The following is a 26,199-nucleotide window of genomic DNA, read 5'->3' as shown; positions in this document are numbered from 1 at the left end:
ACACAATATCTTACCACAAATCCAGCACTTCAAAGGATAATTGGTGGAAAACTCCAACACAAGGACGGAAACTACAACCTAGGAAAAGCAAGAAAGTAATCTTCCAACAACCCTAAAAGGAGATAGCTACACAAATATAACTCTACTGCCAATAACAAAAATAACAGGAAACAACATTCATTTCTCCTTAATATCTCTTAATATCAATGGACGCAATTCTCCAATAAAAAGACATAGACTATCAGATTGAATACATAAACATGACCCAGCATTTTGCTGCATACAGGAAACACACCTCCATGAAAAAGACAGACATTACCTCAGAGTAAAAGGATGGAAAACAATCTTCCAAGCAAATGGTCAAAAGAAACAAGCTGGAGTAGCGATTCTAATATCAAATAAAATCAATTTTCAACCAAAAGTAATCCAAAAAAATGAAGAAGTACACTTCATATTCATCAAAGGAAAAATGTACCAAGAGGAACTCGCAATTCTCAACATCTATGCCCCAAATGCAAGGGCACCCACAAACATAAAAGAAACTTTACTGAAGCTTAAAGCATGCATTGCACCTCACACAATAATAGTGGGAGATTTCAACACCCCACTCTCAGCAATGGACAGATCATGGAAACAAAACCTAAATGGAGACACAATGAAACTAACAGAAGTTATGAACCAATTGGACTTAACTGACATCTATAGAACATTTCATCCTAAAGCAAAAGAATATACCTTTTTCTCAGCACCTCATGGTAATTCCAAAATAGACCATATAATTGGTCACAAAACAGGCCTCAACAGATACAAAAAAGATTGAAATAATCTCTTGTAACCTATAAGATCATCATGGACTAAGACTCATCTTTAATATGGACAAAAACAAGAGAAAGTTCACATGCACGTGGAAACTGAACAATGCTCTACTCAATGATGACTTGCTCAAAGAAGAAATAAAGAAAGAAATTTAAGAGTTTTTAGAATTTAATGAAAATGAGGATACATCATACTAAAACTTGTGGGACTCCACAAAAGCAGTACTAAGAGGAAAACTCATAGCTCTAAGTGCTCACAAAAAGAAACTGGAGAGAGCATACACTAACAACTTGACAGAATACCTGAAAGCATTAGAACAAAAAGAAGCTAATATACCCAAGAGGAGTAGATGGCAGGAAATAATCAAACTCAGGGCAGAAATCAACCAAGTAGAAAAAGAAAGAACTATACAAAATATCAACAAAACCCGAAGCTCGTTCTTTGAGAAAATCAACAAGATAGATAAAAGCTTAGCCAGACTAAACAAAGGGCACAGAGATAGTATCCAAATTAATAAAATCAGAACTGAAAAGGGAGACATAACAACAGAAATTGAGGAAATTTAAAAAATGATCAGATACTCCAACAAAGGCTTGTACTCAACAAAATTAAAAATCTGGATGATAAAATGGACAATTTTCTAGATAGGTACCAGACACCAAAACTAAATCAGGAGCAGATAAACCACCTATATGGTCCTATAAACCCTAAAGAAATAGAAGAAAGCATTAAACATCTTCCCACCAAAAAAAGTTCAGGGCCAGATGGTTTTAGAGCAGAATTCTATCACACCTTCAAGGAAGACCTAATACCAATCCTCTTCAAGCTATTCCATTGAATAGAAACAGAAGGAACACTACCCAATTCGTTCTATGAAGCTACCATTAGGCTCATACCTAAACCACAGAAAGACCCAACAAAGAAAGAAAACTACAGACCAATCTCTCTTATGAATATTGATGCAAAAATACTCAATAAAATTCTCGCAAACCAAATCCAACAACACATCAAAACAATTATCCATCATGATCAAGAAGGCTTTATCCCAGGAATGCAGGGATGGTTCAATATTCGGAAATCCATCAATGTAATCCACTACATAAATAAACTAAAAAAAAACCCCACATGGTCAGCTCACTAGATGCTGAGAAAGCATTTAACAAAGTTCAACACCCCTTCATGTTAAAAGTCTTGGAAAGATCAGGAATTCAAGGCCCATATCTAAACATAGTAAAAGCAATATACAGCAAGCCAGTAGCCAACATCAAACTAAATGGAGAGAAACATGAAGCAATCCCACTAAGATCAGGGACAAGGCAAGGCTGCCCACTCTCACCTTACCTATTTAATATAGGACTGGAAGTCCTAGATAGAGCGACTAGACAACAAAAAGAAGTCAGAGGGATAAAAATAGGAAAGTTAAAAGTCAAAATTTCACTATTTGCAGATGATATGATAGTAAAGTGACCCTAAATTTCCACCAGAGAACTCATAAACCTGATAAACAACTTTAGCAAAGTAGCTGGATAAAAAATCAACTCAAAGAAATCAGTAGCCTTCCTCTACTCAAAGGATAAACAGGCTGAGAATGAAATTAGGGAAATGACACCCTTCACAATAGCCACAATAATATAAAATATCTTGGAGTGAATCTAACCAAGCAAGTTAAATATCTGTATGACAAGAACTTCAAGTCTCTGAAGAAAGAAATCGAAGCAGATCTCAGAAGACGGAAATCCCATGCTCCTGGATTGGTAGGATTAACTTAGTAAAAATGGCTATCCTGCCAAAAGCAGTCTACAAATTCAGTGCAATCCCCAACAAAATTCCAAATCAATTCTTCATAGAGATAGAAAGAGCAATTTACAAAATAAGTTGGAATAACAAAAACCTAGGATAGCAAGAACTATTCTCAACAATAAAAGAACTTCTGGGGAAATCACCATCCCTGACCTCAAACTGTACTACAGAGCAGTAGTGATAAAAACTGCATGGTATTTGTACAGAGACAGGCAGGAAGATCAATGGAATAGAATTGAAGACCCAGAAATGAACCCGCACACCTATGGTCACTTGATCTTTGACAAGGGAGCTAAAACCATCCAATGGAAAAAGGACAGCATTTTCAACAAGTGGTGCTGGCTCAACTGGAGGTCAGCATGTAGAAGATTTCAAATCAATCCATTCTTATCTCCTTGTACAAAGTTGATAAAAAAAACTTCACATAAAGCCAGATACACTAAAACTAATAGAAGAGAAGTTGGGGAAGACCCTCGAATACCTAGGCACAGGGGAAAAGTTCCTGAACAGAACACCAATGGCTTATGCTCTAAGATCAAGAATTAACAAATGGGACCTCATAAAACTGCAAAGTTTCTATAAGGCAAAGGACACTGTCAATAAGATGAAAAAGCAACCAACAGATTGGGAAAAGATCATTACCAATCCTACATCTTGATAGAGGGCTAATATCCAAGACATACAAAGAACTCAAGAAATTAGATGACAGACAACAAAATAACCCCATTAAAAATGGGGTACAGAGCTAAACAAAGAATTCTCAACTGAGGAAACACAAATGGCTGAGAAGCACTTTAAGAAATGTTCAACATCCTTAGTCATCAGGGAAATGCAAATCAAAACAACCATCAGATACCACCTCACACCAGTCAGAATGGCTAAGATCAAAAATTCAGGTGATAGTAGATGCTGGCAAGCATGTGGAGAAAGACAAACACTCCTGTATTGTTGGTGGGATTGCAAGCTGGTACAACCACTTTGGAAGTCAGTCTGGCAGTTCCTCAGAAAATTAGACATAGCATTACCTGAGGACCTAACTATACCACTCCTGGGCATATACCCAGAAAATGCTCCAACATATAACAGGGACATATGCTCCACTATGTTCATAGCAGCCTTATTTATAATAGCCAGAAGATGGAAATAACCCAGATGCCCTTCAACAGAGGAATGGATACAAAAAATGTGGTACATTTACACAATGAAATATTGTAGGGCACTGAGCTGAGAGACAACCAGGTGTCTGCTTGAACGAGTTTCAAACCCTGGAGACCCTTTGAGGGATGGTAGGCCGTTTGGCTTTGTTCCTGGCCCCCTGGCGCTCTCAGCTTCTGCCTTTTACCGCTTCACAGCCCCTCCCTCAGAGAGGTTGAGAGGTCTACGACCATCGGTTCACGTAGGAATGGTGCCCCAGGCTCTCCTCACATGCATATGAGGCATCCCCAAAACCTAGACTAAGCCAATGAGGTTACCTGTTGCTAAAACCTTCACCCACCCCAAACTGTATATATTGAGCTTAATTGAGAAGTAAAGGACACACACACAAGAACCATCCAGGTGTCCGTGAACTTCCTTTCTTCGTTGACCCGCCGCAGCCCTTCTCCAGCTACCTGGCAGTTGTTGACCCGCCACAGCCCTTCTCTGCTACCTGGCCAGCGCTTCCCGGCTTAAGAGCTGTAACCCTTTAGAGCCCGCTGGGCTCCTACCTAGCTGGCACTTCCCGGCTTAAGAGCTGTAATGCTTCAGAGCCTGCTAGTCTCTTCTGCTATCTAGTCGCATTCCCTGGCTAAACAAAGAGCTGTACCGCTTGACAACCCGCCGGCTCTCCCTGGAGCCTGCCTGGAACACCCGGCTGCCTTTCCGTCAGCTAGACTGGCCCCTTATCGGCCTGGCCCGAGCCTGGACCAGTTCAGCACAGAGTAGCAGGGGCAACACCTGGAGAAGATTAGCCATCTACAACGGCGGACGCCAGAAGCAGCGGCAGGGGCAGGCAATCCCCCCCTCCCCACTCACGCCCTGCCACCAGCAGGAGACTGCCGCGGGACATCTGCAGGACCAGGTCCCCACAAAATATTACTCAGCTATTAAAAATAATGAATTTGAGAAATTCTTAGGTAAATGGATGGAACTAGAAAATATCATCCTGAGTGAGGTAACCTAATCACAAAAGAACACACATGGTATTTACTCACTGACAAGCGGATATTAGCCCAAAAGTTTGAAACAACAAAGATTCAACTAAGAGACCACATGAAGCTTATGAAGAAGGAAGAAGAAGTGTGGATGCCTAGGTCTTTCTTAGAAGGAGTTACAAAATATTCAAGGGAGCAAATATGGAGACAAAGTGTGGGACAGAAACTGAAGGAGAGGTTGTATGGAGACCATTCCATCTGGGTATCCATCCCATGTGCAGTCACTAAAAATAGACTCTGATATGGATGACAGGAAGTGCGTGCTGACAGCAGCCTGATAAGGCTGTCTTCTTAGAGGTCCCCCAGAGTCTGACATACCCAGAGGCAGATACTCACAGCTAACAATTAATCTGATCAAGGGTTCCCAATGGAGAAGTTAGAGAGAGGACTGAAGGAGCCAAAAGTGTTGGTGGCTCCATGAGGAGAGCATCTTGCTAGTAATAGACTGAATTTAACATACACTAGAGGAACCAAAGCCATCTTGTCCTTTTTCATTTTTAACAAATTTGGAAGGAAGCAGATGCACAGGAACCAAAACAAATTGAACATACTTTTTGTTAGCAGGTATAGTTATAACACCATTGGGGAGGCAGGCATAATTTTAATTTCTCCCCCATAATCACTATCTATAACTCTTGTCCCATAAATTGTTTGTTGTGAATGTCTTTGGGTCTTAGATTGACGTGTTCTGCAAGAAACAAGCAAGGCAAAAAAACAAATTTCAGAAAACACCTTTTTGGAGCCATTCATGAAGATCCAAGACAAAAGGTATGTTCATCACCCAAGTTTTTGCTGAGCTCACTCTTCATTGTCTTAATTTAAATGTAAAGGTTTTTAATGTTGGCCTGTTTTTTGAGGCCTGACCCAAAGACTAGGCCTAGTCTGTGCTGCAGGCTTTTTTAAACTTTAATTTAATTTTATATGCTGTGTCTTTTTTTCTATAAACAGGGGCAAATCAAAAAAATTCCCAAACTCTCGATTGAACTACCAACTATAGCCAATGGAATATTGGCAGTTCAACTATATTTTTAAGCTTCATTTGCAACATTAGAGTATAACCATAAATTTGAGAAACAAAACCAATCTTTAATGATGTAAACAATCTATTTTCTCTAAAATCAACACCAAGTAATTACCTTTATGTTACAAGGTTTTGCTGCCAATTCTTATACATGAATGCATGATAGTACAGCTTTTAATATCTCACTAAAGAGACATTGTTCTTAAATCTTATCTTTATACATCTGCTCTCTGAATGACTCCAACCCTGAGTTACCAGTCTTAAGCTAACTTTCTGTTACCACGGTTGTAAATTTTTAACCATACCCAATAACTTTAAAAGCAGCTTATACCGACAATCAACTTTTGGAAAGGCCTTTCCAGCTCAGCTTGACTCTTAGCTACAGGTGTTAAGAAAACTTATCAGCCTCTGCTCTGCATATTAAGACTGCATTTAAAACCAAGTTAAACTAGAGCAAGGGTTGGATCAAGCAATTTTAACAATCTTTTGAACATCAAACATAGAACACCATAAAACATAGAACACCGATCATTCAGACAACAAAACAAAAACAGACAATTGACACACATGGACATTGGCACACCAAGGACAAACAATAAACAAAGAAGGCAGAATTATGGATACTACTCAGGGATCTGCCTTTTTTAGTTTTCCAATTCTTTTTAACCGTGCTCCTCTCGCCTGATGCAACTCTTAGGCTATGGGCAGATGCCATTTAGTAATATCCTATCCCAAAATCACAGTCACCTCCTAGATGAGCTTGCATCCAGTCAATGCTCACTCAATCTAGACACAAATCCCACTTAAGCACACTTTCTGTAAACACTGCCATAACTTAGCTAGCATCAATGCTGTTCATTGTTCACTAAGTGCTCCAGATACTCTTCTTATTTTACCATTTTCCGTGGAGCTCCACCAAGACAGTGTTCCTCAGCTGGTCTTCCATTCTCAGGCCCCACATGAGTGCCAGTCTATAGCTGCCAGCAGCTACAGGACTGGGTTCACCTAAAGGGAAGGCTGAGAATGGACAGGGAATGGAGGGTGAGAGAAGCATGGGGCCAAGACAACATATTCTGATCAAGGCCTGAAGTTTAATATTTTGCTTTCACAAGTAAAGGGGAAGCCTCACACCCCAGAATCTCTTCTTCCCTTCAGCCCAGCTGTGTGGGTGAGAAGTATGCATCCTTGATCACAGGCCAGAGGTGTTTCAAGCAAGCTCAGAGGGCAGTTTATTTAACTCAGCTCCTGTGGCAGACTGCAAGTCTCCAAGGCCAGTAATGCCTCCTGGGTCCTATTGTTGTTTGGTTTATTGCAGTAAACAGCCCATTCAGGCATGTTCAAGGTTGTGGGGGAAGGGCACAGGTTATTTCATTGGTAAAAATATTTTTGCAATAATAACATATTTTCTACAGACCAAGGTGCATGTATTTAACTGTGCCTAAGACAATCTTGCTGCGGGTATGAATATCAATAAAGGTTTAGAAGAACATACAATTCTTATATTTATAACCTGAGTTTGTATTTTTTGTCATTGAAGATTAAAACTAAGTCCCTACTATGCGATTATACCTAGAGCAGAAATGAGTGTGGTTGGATCTATTCATTTCTTAATGATTGCTGACTGCAAGTCTTTGTTTTTGTATACACAGTTCCTTTTTTACACAGCAGTTTCCCAGATACTAACAAAGTATATAATCGGCTTCTGATAAAGATTCATGAGTATCTCAGAAAACAAGTCACAATCTACCTGAAAACAAGTGATTATTCTAATAGCCCCAGGATCTAGGTGGAGAAGAGCAGCTCCAGTTAATAAATTTGTCAGAAGTATGTGTCCTGGGATAAACATGGGAAAAGTCAAAATAAAGCAACTTCCTGGGCAATTACAAAATTTGAATAACAGGATGACAGTTGTCTCAAAAGACTTCAAGTCACCATATTTTGCAAGAGTTAAATGGTCGGGAGGAAAGTACTCTAGAGAAATGCATGTAATGAGTGCCTTCTTCTACACTTGAGTGTTCCAATTCACATCTGACTACAAGATCAATTCAGAACTTACATTCTCCCAAAGGAAACATGAAAACTCTTCCCTCACTTCTGCCCATGTACTAATTAAAACCTGTTGAACTCATAGATATCCTCATTAAGCATCATAAAGTAAAAATGGAGATTTCCTCTGGGGAAAAATGATTTTCTTTCATCAGAGATACCACAAAAGACACCATGTAGACAAATGACCTGACGTCACATATGAGACAATAATAATCTCTCTGAAGGATGTCATATGCTATTATTTTGAGACTGGAAAACCTGTGCTCTGGTGGGTGACCTTCACAACATTGCAAAGAGAATAAGAAACCATTCTAAATGTCCTTGCATCTTTTCTCTGGTAAAGAGGGATACAAAGAACCATTTAATTGGAACAGACGCTATGAGATATGATTCTACAGCATCTGTGTTCTGGAGTTGGCCTTCAGCGAGGATGCTCACTGTGACTATGGCTCAGAAGGTGGGATTCTTTGAACCAGAGACTTCTGCTTAAATTCTCTTCTCCCTTCTTCAGTTTTCATTGTCTTCTGAAGCCAACATGAAGCGTTATATTTTTGAAGACTGCAGTTTAACTCCAGTATTCGAATATTTTGTTTCCATCTCAGATCAGTGTATGTTTTCTAGATTAACATTCTGCAGAAAACAGCATTCAATGTGACATCTGTATGTGAGATGTTGAAATTTGTCTGATAAATGGAAGTTCTGTGTTCCTTTAGAAAACATATAAACAAGTAGAATGCACACCAAGCATCCCTCTACAAAGAGTATAATAGTGATTGTGTTAATAATTTTGGAGGGAAGCTAGAGATGATTCAAGGTAAGATTCTGGCACATGACTTTATAGAACAAAAATTAAGATCAGGAAAACTATCAATGAATGAATCTTCTTAGCAAGTGTTTTCTTTTTTCACATGGAGGATACATATGTAAACCTATCTTTATCTGGATGATCAGTAAACAGGTGGCTATATCAGAAATATTTGGTATTTTGTTTTGTGAATTAATAGTGCAAGACATTTCTCAAAAGCCAACAACTTAATTTTCTACAACTGAATTCAGTAGAAAACCTTATTGATTACTATGTATACATATTATTAACATACATATTATTTTTAACATTTTACTTTATTTTTTTGTTTTTGGAGACAGGATTTCTTTGTATAGCCCTGACTGTCCTGGAGCTCACTCTGTACACCAGGCTGTCCTAGAACTAAGAAAACTGCTTCCCTCAGCCTGCCAAGTTACATCCCATTGGAAGCAAATTTATCTCAAGGCAAAAGTAATTTAATAGGTATAAAATTTTATTCTGAGTTACTGTGCATGCATTGTAGTCCAGGCAAAGTTCCTGTATTATGATAGAATAATGTCTGACTTATCAAGAGACAAAATTATACCAAATCTATTGGTAAGTGTGGACAATAGAAGAGAAACCCAAGGATAACATGTCCTAACTAATCATGACTGCAGGGTTGAGTAAAATCCTCTCCATATCTGCTCATGATAACTCCCTGAAAACCACTGAGGAAGTGACTCTTCAGATCCTCTTGCTTTGCCAGTTTGGAGTTGGGACTATAGCCAATGTCTTTCTGTTTCTCCATAATGTATCTCCAGTCTTCACTGGTTCTCAACAGAGGCCTGCACAGGTGATTTTAAGCCACATGGCTGTGGCCAATGCCATGACACTCTTCCTCACTGTATTTCCAAACAGCATTATGACTTCTGCTCTAAGATATCATTCAACTGACCTCAAATGTAAATTGGAATTTTTCACTCGTCTGGTTGTAAGAAGCACAAACTTGTGTTCCACTTGTGTCCTGAGTATCCATCAGTTTGTCACTGTTGTTCCTGTTAATAGACTTAAAGTTATAAGCAGAGCAAGTGTCCCAAATTTGGCGAGTTATTCTTGTTACAGCTGTTGGTTCTTCAGTATCTTAAATAACATCTACATTCCAATTAAGGTCACTGGGCCACAGATTACAGATAATAACTCTGACTCTAAAAAAAAGTTGTTCTGTTCCACTTCTGGATTCAGTGTAGGCATTGTCTTCTTGCAGTTTGTCCATGATGCCACATTCATGAGCATCATGGTCTGGACCAGTGTCTCCATGGTGCTTCTCCTCCACAGACATCACCAGCGAATGCAGCACATCCTCACTCCCAATCAAGACCTCAGAGGTCAAGCTGAGACCAGAGCAACCCATACTATCCTGATGCTGGTGGTCAATTTTATTGGCTTTTATCTTCTAAATTTCATTTGTATCATCTTTCACAGCTTTTTTATAGGCTCTCATCTCTTTACAAGGCATGTCACTGAAGTTTTGATTGCAGGCTTCCCCACAATTTCTCCCTTACTGTTGATCTTCAAAGATCCTAAGAATCCTTGTTCTGTGCTTCTCAGGTGTTGAAATCCAGAGTCACTAAAAATGTTAAACACAGAATACAGCTTTGTTAATACCATTAAAATATTCATTCCATAAATATGTGTTAAACATCTTTTGTATGAACAAGTCATGGTACTCACTACTGCTCAATACATCAAGAGGAAAGAGTAAAAGAGACAGAAGCAGCTCCTGATCAGGAGCATTAAGAGGTTGAATGTCCCAGACCAAGTAGGATACCAAGATCCAAACTGTACAACTTCTTCTGAAAGATCTTGGCAAACTCTGCACTCTGGGCCATAGTGCAAATGTGTTTCCAATCATTAGTAACACTTGCAAATCAGACAGGAGACAACAGGTATCAGAACAATGAGGAGGCAAAGCTGTCATCCTGTCTGTCAGTTGCTTCCTCAGTCACAAAATTATTTTTTCCGAAGATCAAAATCAAGCATGTAACCTTTGCAGCTGCTTGAAACTGACCAGAGACACAAGATAAATGTCTGTGAGCAGAGACATAAGATAAATATCTGAAGTGGTTATACTGTCAGTGTGATGAAAGTCAAAATCTGACTTGTGGTACTTACTCCTGTGATCAAAGAAATATTTTAGCATTTATTTTGTTTATGGGATGTGCATGTATTTATGTGGGTTCCCTGCCCTTAAGAAGAATGGGTGTCATACCCCTAGACATGGAGTTACAAACAGAGAAAACCTTATAAATATAGTTTCTAAGAACCAAGCTCTACACCAGTGCCAAATTGCCAGAGCACTAACCTGCTAAGCCTTCTCTCTCCAGCCCCAAACTGAGAAATTTATTCAACCCACTTGACACTTCACTTCCAATTTGATGGGAAAATTACTAATGAGAGTTACAGTGAAAGAACTTGAAATAATTAGCATAGGAAACAGTAGAATGTATATTCTAGATTGATGAATAGATTCACACTGAATTACAAAATTAATACTGAGGCCTTTTTAGAGACTTCCACCAACATTGAAACTGACAAAATTATAGCACTATGTCTTGATCATAACACAGGTAGAAGAGGCAGTAAGACAGCTCAGCAGGTAAAGCACTTGCCACTTAAAACTGATTACCAGAGTTCAAGCCTCACGGCCTACAGAGTTGAGAGAACAAACTCCTACTTACTGCATTCTGGCTTCCTCAAATCTGATTGAACATGCCCACAAAGAGTAAAGAAACAAAGTATAGATTCTAAGTGTAGTTTATTCAGTTCACTGATTAAGAAACTACTCTTTCACTGATCTCTCTCTGTTGATCTGTGTATTTCCTTACATCTAATTATACTTTAGGGGTACTTCATTGGGTTCTATTATCCACCAACCTTCCAAAACTTACTAAACCCCAATCTGTCCCAACCACCTAATATGAAGTACTCAAGAAAAAAGAGAACAAAAGGAGTGTAGACCTCTTGAGACAACTTTCTGATGAATAGGGACATTAGGTTCCTCTTGGCAATTCCAATCTCTACAATCAGGTTATCTCCATCAAGCAGTCAAACAAAACAGCCAAACAACACTTACAGTCGTGCAGGTGCACACACATACCCATTAATGAGAGAGTATGCTCAAGTCATCACAAGGGGGAGGTTGGGGTTGAGTGCAAAGGAGTCTCTTCAGAATGTGTCCTTCATTAACACATCTCAGCAAATCCCTCTGAGAAATGTCTCTGGGCCAAATCCCAAGAACAAAGGAAAACTTTGACATTTAGGAGTTGTGAGAAGTTTCCCATCACATGATTTATTTCATCATAGCATATGTGACAAGGAGCATGAAGGACCCAGTTGAGAGCTGTCAAGTCCCAGCACAGATCACTTAACTCTGTCCCAGTGAGAGCTGCAGGAAGGTGGCATGGCCTGTTTGCCTCAGGCTGTGAATCCAACCTCTTGTAAGAAACACTGCCTTTTAGAGGCAGCCTCATGCTGTAACACTGATACAAATCTGAGCCTGCTACAGATGCCAAGTATCTTGGGGAGGGAGGATGAATCCCAGCTCTACTTTAGAGAAAAAGCCCACTCTTTAACTTGCCCTCTCAAGTCAGGGGAAATCCCACATGACATTCAGCTTGGTGCTGGTCAAGTTCTCAGTTGCTAATGTATGCACTGAGTTCCTGCCCTGACATCCTGAGATGACAGACTACAAGCTGTAGCGATGGTGTTTTCTCACACCAATAGGAATCCCAACTGAGACAATGACTAAAAGCTACATAGGGAGGAGTTTTCGTTCATAACTCTCGGGTCATACCTGACTCATTGAGATAAGTCAGGGCAGAAACTGAAGCAGAAGTCATGGAGGAATGCTTCTTAACTGGCTTGCTCCCCATTGCATGCCCAGTCTGTTTTCTTATAGATCCAGGACTACCTGCCCAGGTGTGGCACTGCCCATAGTGCTCTGGTCCCTCACACATCAATTATTACTTTCCCAACAATGTCCAACTGACATTTCCTAGAAAACAATATGATTAAGGCATTTTCTCAACTGAGGGTCCTCCTTCCCAGAATCTGGCTTTATCACTTGGGAAGTGGTGGCAGGTGAACCTAAAGTCCAAGGTCTTTAGCTTCTTGCAGAAGACCAGAGCTGGGTTCCTAGCCTGTAACTCCAGCTCTCATGAGCTAGTGCCCTCTGCTGGCCTCCCTGTGTACCTAAATGCCCATGCACACAAAAACCTTTAAGAGTGTTAAAAAGCTGCTCAGCTTCACCCTCAGCTACATAGTGAGTTTGGAGACCAGCTTAGGATAAATTAGAGCCAATCACAGAAAAGTAAAACTTAACTGACAGGAGTGTTTGCACAGGGCTCCAGTCCCATCACTTGAGTGACAGAAGAGTTTCACACAGCATAAGATCAGAAACGAGCTATGTGCAAAGAGATACGGCTTTGAGTGCTAGCTAGGTAGGTAAAACCAAAGAGTGTTATTGATTAAATTTGATTAATTATTAAATGAACAATTTAATATGACTTTTCTCTCTCTCTCCCACCCCACCTCCACTTCTGCAGGTGTAAGAGTGCAGAGATAGTGTCTGGCCTGCAATATCTCTGGAAGCTTGTTAGCAATTCGAACTTTAAGTACCTCAATCTAGGGAGCACTCCCATGACAGATGATGACATGAAGTTAGCCTGTGATGTGCTGAGACATCCAAGGTGCTCCCTGGAGACTCTGAGGTGAATGTGTGACTTTTTACTTTAAAATTTGGAATAATTTCCAGGAAGTTGGCAAAACTACAGCAACTTGTGTGTGGTAAGCCCTCTAGGGATTGCATATCAGATATCCTGCAGATGGGATACTTACATTAGGATTCATTGATAACAGTAGAAAATTTACAGTTATGAAGTGGCAACAGAATAACGTTATGGTTGCTGATCACCACAACATGAGGAACTGAATTAAAAGGTCAAAGCATTAGGAAGGGTGAGAACCACCATTCTAGGGGGTTGGATAGAGATGGAGAAGTTCTGGAGGTGGGGGCAGTAGTGATTTGGCAATGCTATAGTAGGAGTTGGAGACAGGACTAAGGAATGGGATACATGCCAGAAAACAGAGCATTTCAACCAGAAGATTTTAAAATGTAAATATTGCATCCATGTTTATAAATATCCAGTGTTTTGTAAACATTAAAAACAAGAACAGTGTGGTGGCCTGGGGGATAAAGGAGTTTGCCACCAAGCCTGATGACCTGAATTTAATTCCCAGCCTCCATATGGTAGAGGGCGAATTGGGAATTTTCAAAAGTTGTCCTTTGACCACCGGCCCATTATGGCACATATGTGTGCATACATAAACATTAAGAAATATATAAATGGTGCTGTGCAGTGGTGGCGCACGACTTTAATCCCAGCACTTTCGAGGCAGAGGCAGGCAGATTTCTGAATTCAGGGGCAGCCTGGTCTACAGAGTTCCAGGACAGCCAGGGCTACACAGAGAAACCCTGTCTTGAAGAAAAAAAAATGTGAATGATTAAAAACAAGTATATATCTATAAGCTAACACTGTGGTAGCTGAGTCATAGGAATGGCAAGTTTGAAGCCAACCTGCTTTTGTCTAGCAAGATCCTGTCTTGAGAAAAGATGGTGGTGGGTGGTAAGGTGAAAGAAGGTAGAACAGCTGAGCTGGTAAATGGCTCATAGAACATACAAGACATGCAGGGTTCAGTCCCCACAGGTGCACAAGCCCAAGCACAGTGCTCAAACCTGTAATCCTAGTGCTCCAGAGGCAGAGGGAGGAGGACTGAATCAGCCTCAGCTGTTTAGCAATTTGGAGGCTAACCTGGGCTAAGACAAGGCCTAGTCTCAAAAAGGAGGTCACAGGTAACCTCAGGCATTTTTTGTAGTGGTTATATAACTATGGTGAACTTTCTCAATGAGAACTGACACAGGCCATCCTGTGAAGACTTTTCCATCAAGGCATGCTAAGGAGTGGAACATTTTTGAGTTTTTTTAATGAGATTTAATTATGTGTGCACATGTAGCATGTGTATGGTCAGAGAACAACTCAGGAGCAATGCGTTCTTGTCTTGTACTGTATGGGTCCTGGTATCACACTCAGGTTTTTGGTATAGGTGGTGAGCAACTTTATCCATTGAGAACACTCAAGCTCCAAGGTTTTTGTTTCCAGTTAGCAAATATAGATGGCATATTGCATCTATGGGGGTGTGGTGTGCTGGGTGACAGTGTTGACAGGCTACTGTGAGGAAGAGAGAAAGAAGAGAATCTGAGCAGTCACCTCAGTTCCTAAGGAGCTAAGTGGAGATAGGGTTACCCAAGAGGGACAAGAAAATAATCTTGTGCTACCCCTCTCTAGGTTAGATTCCTTTGAGTTAACTCTCACTGGTTATGAGATGATCTCCACATTCCTTCTTTCAACCACCAGCCTAAAGTGTCTCAACCTGGCCAGATATAAGGTGGGAGTAAAGAGTATGATATCCCTCAGGGACGCCTTGAATAGCTCAAAATGTTCACTGAAGAATCTGATGTGAGTCTCCCTTCTCATTCCATGACTCTGTTGCATGTGAGAAGCCCCAGAGATGGGTGGGACTGGTGAATGTCCTGATGTTGGGGCATACAAGAAACCCCATTCATTCAATCATGGCAGCCCTTCTGTTGAAAGGGAGTCTAGTGGGTGTCAGCCAAAGATCTTGGTCCTAACAAAGCTCTTTTAGTGTGTGACACCTATATGACCCAAGTAGGTTAATCCACACTTGACCCCACAGTTATAGTTACCCACTCATTCAGTGACCTATGACTTCCTTCTTGGTTGGCCAAGCCAAAATTGGAGCATTTGGTGGCACAGGTAAACATTGGTGGCACAGGTATATAGTTATAATACCCAATAGGGTATAGTTGTATATGACAAGCACCCAAGAGGTTAAAACAAAAGGATCCCATCAAGTCTAAAGTCAGCCTGGGGAATACAATGAGATCTTGTCTTCTACCTGTCTTTCCTCCTTGTCTCTCTGTGTGTGTCTCTGTCTCTCCCTGTCTGTCTCTGTCTGTCTATCTCTTTCTCTGTCTGTCTGCCTGTCTCTGTCTGTCAGTCTGTCTCAGTTGGTCTCTCTGCCTGTCTCTCTCTGTCTCCATGTGTGACTCTGTCTCTCTGTCTGTGTCTCTGTGTCTCTCTGTCCTGTGTCTCTCTATCTCTGTGTCTGCCTCTGTCTCTGTCTCTCTGTCTCTATCTGTCTCTATTTGTCTCTGTGTCTGTCTCTGTGTCTTCATGTCTCTCTGTCTCACCATCTTTCTCTCACCCTCTCTCTGAATCCCCCCCACACACACACACACACATAAACACACACCAGGAAAAAGTGCTGGGGAGGTTCCTCTGTGGTGAAGAACACCTTCTACAAGCATGAGGACCAGAGTTCAGATCACCAGAGCCCCTGTAAATGCTGGATGGGCTTGGTGGGTTACATCCATCACTATGGAGGCAGACAGGATCTCCAGAGCAATCTAGCTTGTCAGACTGGACCAAGTGATGAGCTGTGAGTTCAATTAGAGACCCTGCCTAGATAAAAAAACAGACATTGATCAAGGAAGATACCCACTGTCAACCTTTAGCCTCAAGCACCCATGTAGAGACATTTCACCTGCACATTCATGTGCAGTCACAGACACACAAATATACATACATGCATACACTACACATGTCAAAAAGAGGAGGAGGGTCCTGATAGGATCATCTGAATGCCAGATAACTCTGACCTGGAGAGAAGGAGCTAACAGAAGAGACAAGTCTAAGATTGTTGTTTTATACACATACTTCTACATGGACAGGTGGGGCAGTTGTTACTCATCCACTTGTCCTGTGTATAGAGAGGAGAGTGAAGAGGTAGCAATTGTAGAAACCACTACTTAAATTGAAATGAGATTTACCAGCTCTCATCAGTGCCTGCCTCCTTTCCTTCTCGAAACATATCTATGGGGTGGCCACCATCTTTAGTCTCACTGGTAAGCAAGGAGGCAGTTTCAGGCTAAGTCACTCATTCATGGATGAATTATGATTAATGGGCAAAACAGAAAATCTGATCCATGGTCACTGCTCAGAGCTGTGTGCTGGCACCTGCCACAGCTCTAGCTCATTAAAGTCACTGAAAACAAGTATTACAAATCTCCCTTTAGAGGCCAGAGGCAAAACTGGAAAGAAGACTCTCACTTAACAGCACTTGCAACTGGATTTGGTTCAAGGTACCCATATTAGCTGGCTCACAACCACTTGTAACTTCAGGTTCAAGGGCACCAGCATCTTCCTCTGGCCTCTGCAGGCAATGCCCCTGCATACACATACACAAATATATAGAAATCTTAATGGCCAGAAAAAGAAGAAATGACAATAATGACAACCTGGCTGCTGGACATCGGTCCAATCCACCTGGTTTCTTTTTTAATTAAATATTTTATTAAATACTATTTTTTTCATTTTTATTGGCTATTTTATTTACACTTCAGATGCCATCCCCTTTCCCCATTCCTCCCCCCCTTATCCCATGCCCCCTTTTCCTTTTTGCATTTATACACTTTTTAAAAAATGTTAATGAAAGGCTTTATAAGTTTGGTAGTGCTCAATCAGAGGTGTAACCCACTACCCAACCTAGATACAACTATCTTTGACTTGTGGAGATATGTGAACATCTGCCTCCCTGTCTTCCCCCTCTTTCTCTCTCTCATCACCTAGCTTCTCCTCCTTCTCCTCCTCTCCTTACTCCTTCTCTTCTTCTCAGTACTCCTCCCACCTTCGCTCCTCCTACATAGCACCCTTCCTGTTAAAATAAAACCTTTCTCTCAAAATAGATTTAGAGCATAATTATGCCTATTTGTACCAGTCAGGTACAGGATAGTCCTAATACCCAGTCCATCATTTTGTTGACTAACCAGAACCTCTGCCATCTATCCTAACTAAAACACTTAGTTCTGAGCCTGGCTTTTTCCTTGACGTTAGAATGAATGTCAGCTGAAAACCATCCACTCAAATCATTTCTCTCAAGGTAAATAGCCAGGATTGGCTATGAGAACATAAGTTTTCAACCCTGTCAGAAATCCAGAATGACTGAGATTACTATAATTGTAAAAAGCACAAAGCATAGGTTCTAAACCTTAGCCAATTTATAGAGACCTCTGATCACCTGGACTCTCCCTCTACTACAAGACATTGGAGCATCTATTCTTCTGCCTTCTGGCCCAGGATCATCTGACAGATTTTAGTGCTGCAGAATTATTAAGGGCTGATTACCCTGTCTAGGCAGATAAAATCAGTCGACTATTCTGCAACTGTGTCCTTTTCTGGACAGTAATTTGTCTGCAGATGGAAAGAGGCAATTTTTGCCTAGTGGCTGTCTCCCCACAACTGGAGTAACTCCACAGATGCTCAATTTCTTCTTAGAATTCAATATAGGAAGCTGTCAGGAGCAGATAGGTCTCTAATCAAAATGAACATTAATACAGAAATGTTTGTCATGTCAATTCTGTGGACTTCTGATGTTTTGAAAACCAACTATCCATGTAAGGTAATCTGGACTGTTGTCTGTTAACTCCACTCAGCCAAATGAAATATAGAAAACACCCTAACAATAAACTCCAAGCCATGAATTTTCTATAGTCCCTTCACTAACAGGCTAACCATCTCAAATCTGTTTTAAAAAAGTTAAAGAAGGACTGAGTCTAGGCCTTGTATTTCTAAATGTGTTATATTGGTACAATGCCTATGAGAATAACAATATTCATCTCACTTTAATATCAATAAGAAACTCATACCAAAGAAAACCTTAAAATTTGTACTTAAAGTAAGTTGGTGCCATTTAAGAAATTACATCTTAATCTTGATAATAATTGTACAGATTTCTACCAATAGGTTATGGCTATGCAATAAATCCTAGCTAATCCTCTGTATTCCCACAAAACCATAAAATTCTCGCAAACCATATCCAACAAGACATCAAAACAATTATCCATCAAGATCAAGTAGGCTTTATCCCAAGAATGCAGGGATGGCTCAATATTCAGAAATCCATCAATGTAATCCACTACATAAATAAACTCAAAGAAAAAAACCACATGGTCATCTAACTAGACGCTGAGAAAGCATTTGATAACATTCAACATCTTTTCATGTTGAAAGTCTTGGAAAGATCAAGAATTCAAGGCCCATACCTAAACATAGTAAAAGCAATATACAGCAAGCCAGTAGCCAACATCAAACTAAATGGAGAGAAACTTGAAGCAATCCCACTAAGATCAGGGACTAGACAAGGCTGCCCCCTCTCACCTTACCTATTTAATATAGTACTGGAAGTCCGAGATAGAGCAATTAGACAACAAAAGGAAGTCAAAGGGATACAAATAGGAAAGGAAAGAAGTCAAAATTTCACTATTTGTGGATGATATGATAAGTATACTTAAGTGACCCTAAAACATCCACCAGAGAACTCCTAAACCTGATAAACAACTTTAGCAAAGTGGCTGGATATAAAATCAACTCAAACACATCGGTAGCCTTCCTTTACCCAAAGGATAAACAGGCAGAGAAAGAAATTAAAGAAATGACACAATTCACAATAGCCACAGATAAAATAAAATATCTTGGAGTGAATCTAACCAAGCAAATGAAAGATCTGTGTGACAGGAACTTCAAGTCTCTGAAGAAAGAAATCAAAGAAGATCTCAGAAGATGGAAAGATCTCCCATGCTCCTGGATTGGCAGGATTAACTTAGTAAAAATGGCCATCCTGCCAAAAACAATCTACAGATTCAAAGCAATACCCATTAAAATTCCAAATCAATTCTTCATAGAGATAGAAAGAGCAATTTACAAATTCATTATGGTCTCTGTTGAGAAGTCTGGTGTAATTCTTATAGGTCTGCCTTTAGATGTTACTTTGCCTTTTTCCCTTACTGCTTTTAGTATTTTTTCTTTGTTTTGTGCAGACTGCCAATGGATTCCAGCTTAGTGGGTGGCCCAGGGAAGCTTATCCTTTCTGGGGTCCTCCATCCCAGGGAATGCTGGGTTGTACCAATGCATATCCCATACACCTTATCCCATGGGCACCAACCACTCAAGGTGTTTCAAGTATTTTGTGTTCATAACCTATATCCCTGATACTTGTTCTCCTTCCGAGTGGATGTTCTCTCTGCCAGCCTTTCTCTGGACCTGCCTAAGGATACCAGGCTCTCATCAAAGTCTACCAACCACAGCTATAGAAGGTCAAGGGCAGGGATGAAAGGAGAAGCAAACACAAGTGACACCTGAAACCCAATGAGGATGGGAGGACCAGGCCTGCAGGCTAGGAAGTAATGGTGTCACATTTGTACAATTGTGACTGCAGGGTGGGAAACAGAAAAGGAGAAACAAGTTGGAAAGAGAGAGTAGGATACCAGCTTGGGAGGTATGCTAGCCCTCTCTATCTGGGCATGCAAGCCCACCCTCATAGTTATTAGGCTCTATTGCAAGTTAAGTTGGATTTCCCCACCATCACAACCATGGGCAACTAGAGTATAGGAGACTTGATCTAGACAACTGAAAACAACACCCACCTATCAGGGTAGCCCAGCCTCCTACATGTGCCTCCTGTCCAAGGCCAATTCTTCCTGTTCTTGAGGCCTGGGTGCACTTTGCCTGACACTTGCTCTCCAGGGGCCTGCCCACCCCTCAAGCTCCCTCTGCCTCCCCATTTCCCAGCAGAACCAAGGCCCACAGTCATATTCCAGGGCCTCACAAGGTATACCCTGCCAACCAACACAGAGAGACTATGGAGTCTCTATTCTTGGGCTCTCACCACGCCCTGGAAGCTCTCTTCCTCTTTCACCAGTTCCAAGGGCTCAAATGCTGCCTCTGAGGTAATCTGGCAAATGAGTGACTGTAGCCCACTCTGAGGCTGTGTCAAACCTACATCTGGTAGGTGCTGTACAACCTGCTTCTTTATGATGGGATGCTAGGGAGGGGGAACTTGGCAATGGGGACACATAACCATCAAAGTCAGCTTTGTGAGACAAATGATGTGAATAGTTCACCATTCCCCTTCTCAAGTCCACAGAGGTATATAAAGCAACCTTTCTCCCTGTCAGGACTGCATGACAGTGAACTTAAGGCAAGGTCTTTTCTACACAAAAAAAAGAAGAAGAAGAAAAAGAAAAGACCAGTTTTAAAACCTAAGGAGGCCAGCCTAAAGCCAAATAGATAATGACAAGACACTGGAAGACAAGGTAAGAAAACAAGAGTCCCTTTAGTTAATATATACCTCATATGCCCCTGTAGCTCAACTACAAAATGTTGCCTGAAGATGACCACACCTTTTCCTCATTAGGAGGTGGGGGAGTTGTAGACAATTCAAAAGTAGGTTCATGTCCTTATGTGTTTAAGATGGGAACTCTCGAAGAACCCTGGAGCTCATGTCAGATGCTGGCCTTCAGGGGCTAGATCAAAAATAAATTCACCAGAGGATAAAGATCACAGAGCAGACCATGGCAACTAACTTGATGGCTAAAGCTGAGGTGACTGGGGCTTGAAACCAGCCCCAAGGGTAAGGAGGAAACAGGTGAGTGTACATTGTTGCTGTGCCCTTCCCAGATATCCCAAGTTCTAGGCCACACACAGCAACTCTTAGCTGACTGCAAGGTTACAACTACAAAGATTAAATATTCCCTTTTGGTTGGTCCTAGTGTGTAGAGCTGCTTCCACATAATGCCCACACCATCCTGGTTGAGGACCTGTGAGGGTTCAAAACACAGAACAAGATCCTGCTGGGCCCTGGGCCCTACTCTTTCCTCTTGTCTCCAACGCTCTATTGAAAGAAACTCTATTTAAAATGTGGCTTTCTGTCTTACTTCTTCCAAATACCCTGACACTTATCAATCTCTCTCTCCCTCTAAGTCCACTCAACTCTCTTCAAATCCTCTTTGGTATCTGTAAATTCATTGATCAAAACCAAAGTCCCTGTGTGGCTTTTGTGCCCTGGCTACACTTCTTTACTCCAAAGAAATATTGTAGGTTCCAGGTTATAAGGAGCAGGCCCTTATCAGGACTGACTCCATATTTGTAGTAGGAAAGAAAAGAAGTTTGAAGTGAACTTGTTTTGAAGTGCTGTGATAATCAAAAGTTGTTATGATAATCAAAAGTTGTTTTGAAAACCTTATGAATCAAAATATTTGTATATTAAAATAAGTTGTTTTGCATAAGTGTGATAACCAGCTGTAATGATATCATAGCCCCACAGATAACCAGACACATCTGGTTATCTGCCATGGACGTCAGAAGTAACCCAAATTCAAGCATAAAAAAGGATCCCTTGCCTGGAGCACTTCATCACATTGGTAGCCATGATTGGCTAGCGTGATCCTCCATTCAGGCCTCCTTTGCAGCCCAGGACCAAGCACTCTGCAGCATGGATCATCAAAGCAGCAGCCGAGAGACTGAGCACTCTGTACCTGATCATCAATGAGACAGCTGAGAAACTGAAGCCTCTAACTTCGTGGTCAAACACTCTCCAGACCTGAGCTGCTAGAAGCTGCAGAACACCCTTATCTTCCTGGTAAAGCACTCTCTAGACCTGAGCTGCTGGAAATTACAGTCATAAGAACTCATGTCACATAACTCATGAATAATTCTGTAGTTACAGCTATGTTTATTTCTTCGGTAATTAGCAACTTACTATTTGTGTTTATTGTATTGATATTGATAGAGGAAATGTATAGAAAATATGGCAATACCTTGTTGTTACAATAGCTTTATTTAGCATTGGTGATAATATATTGTTTGCTGTGCATTATTAAAGAACAATTAAATATTAAACCTCTGTCTCTCATGTACTCTCTCCCCTCTCAGGGAACTGACCATCTCACAGTCAATCCTGTATTCGATTCTTGAGTGAAGAGGACCTGTGGCTCCTCTACCCACGGGGACCTAAAACCTTATCAACAGCTGCTCATGACAGATAACACACTGGGCTCACAACACAGGTGCTAGGTACATGGTGGTGGAATCACAAGATTCGCAGTGGCCAACTAGATCTCCCGACCATCAATGGTCACTGACTCAACACCTCTGCAGCAGTTCCAATCTTAGAGTAGCCAGAAACTCTCCCAGCGAAGCCCTAGCACCTTCATGTTTCCACTTGAACCCCCAATTTCAGATGTACTGTCACAAGCCCAGCCAGGAAGCTCCCCATGCTTAAGGCTGAGACTGTGTGCACAGCTGCACTGTTGATCACAACTGCCAAAATAGGAGACCAGCCTAGAAGCCCTTCCTCATAAGAATGAATAAAGAAAAGATCTTACATACGTACAGGGCAATTTTATTCAGAGGTAAAGAATGGAATCTTAAGAAAAACAGCTGAAATTATAATGTATGGGTTGGGGGGATGGAGCTCACTTGCTGTAAAAGCAAAAGGTCCCAAGTACAAATCCCCAACACCCATGTAAAAGCCATGGCAGTGCAGGCCTGAATCTCCAATGCTGCCTGGTGGGTAGAGACAAACGGATTCTGGGAGCTCCCTGACAAGGCAACCTGACTGATACATGGAGCTTCGGTTTCTGTGAGACCTTGTCTCAAACTACTAGGTGAAGTCAATACAAGAACCTACATTTTCAAGCATCAGTACACACGTACACACACACACACACACACACACACACACACACCTAAATACCCATGTGGGAGAAGAGAGTAGGAAGGAGACGGGATAGGACCAGACATCAGAGGGGGAGAAGAAAGCAGGAGGACTATCTAAGCGGAGGGTTGGGGGAAGAGACCAGTCCCAGTGTGGTGGAGGAAGTGGATACAAACATAATATAGTGATGCCTGTGTGCTACAGTGTCACAGGGGCCTGGGAGACAGCTGAGCAGGTACATGTGCCTGCCCTGAGTCTGACAATCTGAACTCAGTCACAATACACACATGGTGGAAGAAGACCAAGGCCTTCAAGATTCGTTCTGGCTTCCATGTGCATGGTGGCATGCTTGCCCTACTCCCTCCTATGGACACACAGACAAAATATAACTGAAAACATTTTAAAGCTTAGAAATTCACAGTGCCAGTGTACTGTATGCATCTTTGAACAGTATTTGCTGTCAAGACATGGAATCTGAATGTTGAATACAACAAGAAGTCTGGGAGCTCAGGAACCTGCAGGGGCAGGAGGAGCATGCTGTGTTAAGTGACAATCTAGGGAAGAGATGTCTAAGAACTGGAGAAGGCTGGAGAGGAGCAAGGAGAGCTTTGGTCAGGCACATGCCTTCCTTTGTCTGGTTATTCTGTTTGGTGTTCCTGCTGTGTAAATAAGCAGCTGTTAAGTGACTGGGGAACTAATTACTTAAAAGGTGGAGTTCCTTTTTAGCTGATGCCTGGATGCTCAAGTGGGCCAGGAGGTTCTAAGGAGCAATGGAGTTTGAAAGTGGTGCTGTGGGCATTTAGCAAGGGGACTGCAGGGTCAGCTTAGGAGATCAGATTCTCTTGATTACACTGTCTCAGAAATGACAGAACTGACAACATTTTTTACCTCAGTATGGTCTTCAGAGATGGCTCAGTCAGTGGTCAAGGGCACTTGTTCTTGCAGAAGACTCAGGTTTGATTTCTAGCACCCACATGGTGGCTCACAACCATAGGTATTTCCTGTTCCAGGAGCTCTGATGCCCTCTTCTGACCTCCCCAGTCACCAGGGAAACATACGGTACACATGCATGCACACAGGCAAAACATTTATACACAAAATTTCAAACCATTATCATCAGAGATATGAGTCTCTGCCAGCTGCACAGTATATCTGTGGGGCAGTGGACCATGCCAGGAAACTTGGTAAGGTCCAGTGGGTTCAGAAACCCTGGCACCTCATACCTGAGGACATTATGTGTTTCACTTACTCCCAACCAGATTCTTGGCCCAGAACAGGTGACCACAACTCTCCACATAAAGAACCTGACCACTGGTCACATGACACAGAACACAGAGTCCTCCATGCTAATGAGGTATCTAGATGAGCCCTGAGGGTTTAACCAATAAGATTCTATTCTGGGACACTCCTTCCTGCAAAAGATATTTAATCTCTGATCCAACCTGAGAAAGTTTTATACACTTATTCTCCACAATAATTAATCAGTAAACAGTTTAGAATCAAGGACTGTGTCTCTCAAGAACTGTGGTGGAGGCCGTGGGGAAGCCTTCTTCCTAAGTCTCCTGCAGAAGTCCTCTTAGCACTCCAGGATACTCGAGCTAAGCTAGAATTGTCATCCCCCAGCCCCTAGTCCTGAGCTCATCCTTGCACCCCTAGGGAGTGCTGGGTGTGGGAGTGGGGGTGGAGATGGTGGACTTCTTTCTGGCTCCATGAGGTTCCCAATTGGGAGTTTTCTAACCATAGACTTGTTTCTCATGTGGGCTGGGGCCCCCATCTTAGGCTGTGTTCTCTCACCCCTGAGCAGTGCATCAGTGCTTCCAACAAGCCCACACCAGATGGCAGAAGTGTAAAATGCAGCATAGCCTCTGGGTTTGTCTGCCCAAGTGGCAGTCACACACCCTGGTGTCGAGAAAGAAGTGGAACCTCAAGTCCATCTACTTTGAGTTGTCAGGATTTGAGAAAACTTTTATTGCTACCCTAAACAGATGGGTATATGGCAGTGGACTGGTGGAGGTGACAACAACCTTGGGCCATGGCAGCAAAGTCTAAGGAACACTTAAGCAGTGCGATGTAAGCACCAATTTATTAACATGGATGAAACCAATGCCATCTTCTCCAGGTGTCAGACATACAACTTGGCCCACTGTGCCCTCTCGTGAGCTTTCTTGTCATCAGCCTAGAATTGCCAGGCAGAGGGAAGAGGAGGGTGTTGGTGGGCCAGGATGGGTCTTACCCAACAAACCTGGGCTCCATGTAATCCACAGGTGAGTGTTTCAACTCAAAAATGCTTTATTAAACAAACTGAACACATGTTGCCAACACTTAAAAGTAAATAATTTCATATTTAGCCCATCCCACCTTCCCAAATCTTACCATGTAATCTCAGATTCCCCTTCCCAGTCCTTCCCTCATTCCTTACTACTTTGAGACCCTGTGTTTGGAGGCTCACCCATGTGAGGAACAACCATAAAGCAGACACAGTACTATTGGAACCAGAGCAGGATATGGGGCACAAAGGGGTGCTCAACAACAGCTAGCTGAAGACATGAGACAAAAGATGGCTCCAAGGATCTGGGTGGTCCTACTAAGAGGACCCTTAGAGACCTGAACACCAGCCTCTCATTCTAAGATGGGAGTGTGGAGTTCTTGGAGAGCAAGTTGCAGGAGTCCAGGCACCCCAGAGTCACAAAGCATGGTTCCCTGGCCTGGTGGGAAAGCAGTGTGGTTGGTTGAGGGACCACCGAGGCCACCTCACCTGAACTCTCATGACTGACCATCTGCTGGTCCTCAGAATCCAGTGGCCACAGAGACAAAGCTTCTTCCCAAAGCTCCATGTCTGGGTC

The 26,199-nt window shown here is 41.8% G+C and overlaps 2 pseudogenes; one reads left to right on the top strand and one right to left on the bottom strand.

The window, feature by feature from the left end:
* Positions 1-26,199, bottom strand: part of LOC117720412 (zinc finger protein 787-like) — a 96,614-nt pseudogene that overhangs the window by 42,856 nt on the left and 27,559 nt on the right.
* Positions 9,318-10,337, top strand: LOC117721794 (vomeronasal type-1 receptor 4-like; annotated as a pseudogene).

This window comes from Arvicanthis niloticus, chromosome 1 (assembly GCF_011762505.2).
Source record: "Arvicanthis niloticus isolate mArvNil1 chromosome 1, mArvNil1.pat.X, whole genome shotgun sequence".
Lineage (NCBI taxonomy): Eukaryota > Metazoa > Chordata > Mammalia > Rodentia > Muridae > Arvicanthis > Arvicanthis niloticus.
Note: the sequence above shows the minus strand (reverse complement) of the source record. Positions and strands in the feature narration are given on the sequence as shown.